Source organism: Coenobita brevimanus, chromosome 83, assembly GCF_032717465.1.
Source record: "Coenobita brevimanus isolate Jiangsu-jjx chromosome 83, ASM3271746v2, whole genome shotgun sequence".
Classification (NCBI taxonomy): domain Eukaryota; kingdom Metazoa; phylum Arthropoda; class Malacostraca; order Decapoda; family Coenobitidae; genus Coenobita; species Coenobita brevimanus.
In genome coordinates this window covers 6,984,363-6,986,051 of record NC_137036.1, presented here as the reverse complement: position 1 = coordinate 6,986,051, position 1,689 = coordinate 6,984,363, and positions in this window count along the sequence as shown.

Genomic DNA, 1,689 nt, shown 5'->3' with positions numbered 1-1,689 from the left:
TGTGAAGTATTCAGCTGTTCCCGGGGTCCAGAGAAATGCCATCGTCTGTAGGCCATCCTGGCATAGGAGGGCAGGCAGAGATGCTGTGGGGCAGGCATCGGAGAGGGCAAGACTGTGGATCACGGGAGGCAGCCAAGGAGAGGGGGGGGCAGATAGGCAGGGTCAGGAAGGTCGGGGCCGGCTAGGAAGGCATCTGTTACTCCCAAGTCATATATTATATTAGCAGTGATGTGTGCCCAGTCCTTCTTTGGGTGTGGCTCTGGGGGCCTCTCGAGGGTGTGCTGGAGTGCAGAGACAGGCAGGTGTGGTCTGAGGTGGCAGAGCTGGGCAGAGATTGCTGTTGATCGAGTCCAGATTCTGTGCTGAAGAGATGGAAAGCCTCTCTCAACCCTAAGGTTCTCAATTCGCATCCAAGGAGGAGTTCCCAGCATCACTTGCAGTGCAGAGTTCTGCAGGACCTTTAACCCTTTAACCGCGGGTATTGTTTTGGTCTGACTGTCCTCTCCCGCGGGGGTTTCAGCCAAATGTAAACAAACCTTTAAACCTTAATAACTCTGCACAGAATAAAGCTAGAGAAAAAAAATAAGGTACCATTAGAAAGTACTAACCTTCAGCTTTCCATTGATGTAGGTTTCATGACTTTGTTGACTTTCACAGGACGGGCAGAGCCGTTAGAAGTGAGGGGTGTAAAATCACTATTTTACGCCCCACACACCAGTACCAAATGCCAACCACTCTCTCCTAATAGTAATATAAACATATATGAACACTGTACATACGATAAACACCCACTCTGTGTTCACTGAGGTAGGTAAAAGGCACTTCACTGCGGCTGCGCCTCACTTCACTGCGGTGTCACCCGCTCACTGACGTTTCAGGCGATCTTTTCATTATTTCTAACTTCTAATATTATTTTACATATAATCTGGGCAATATACATTATATTTACACTGCACTTATTACTATATTGCGTCACTGTCGCATCACAGAATTACACAAGTGCCGCAGAATTACACAAGTGCCGCAGATTCTCTTATTACAATATCACTTATTATACTGGCCAATATTTACATTTTTTTCTAGGCAAAATATCCCTTATTACTACATTATCCATTATACAATTATTGGTAAAGCACGTCACTGTCGCATCACTATATATCACTGTCACTTTCAGTATTTACTCAGAGAGTGGTACTCGGCAAAGCACGGAGTTACACATAGAGCGACTTGGCATTCCAGGCACTGGTGTGTGCTCATTTTTCTCGTCTGAGGCCTCCGTGTGGTGTTATGACATACTCTGCAGCCCTGTGACAACCTGCCGCCTGCTGTAAGAGGCAATTTCACAAGCTGGTGCCGGCTCATGTAATTGCGGCACTCAAGATGGTCAGGTTGTGTGTCAGAGTGTCGCCTCGGGATCAATGCCGTCACCTGACCAAATCGTGCAAGCAGCTGCTGCACGACAGTCTTGGAAAACTGTCTCAGTGATGGTTGCCTTATGCCCCCGACTTGTGTCTTGTAGAGAATGAAGGCGTTGAGCATGCACATATCGAGCATGTGCAGGCAAGCCTTCCTGTACCATCGGGTGTTTCTCCTGAGACAGTCGATTTCGCCAATCATCATATCAGACTTATCAACAAGTCTCATATTGACATTGTAATCAATGACGGCATCAGGCTTCATGATTGGCTC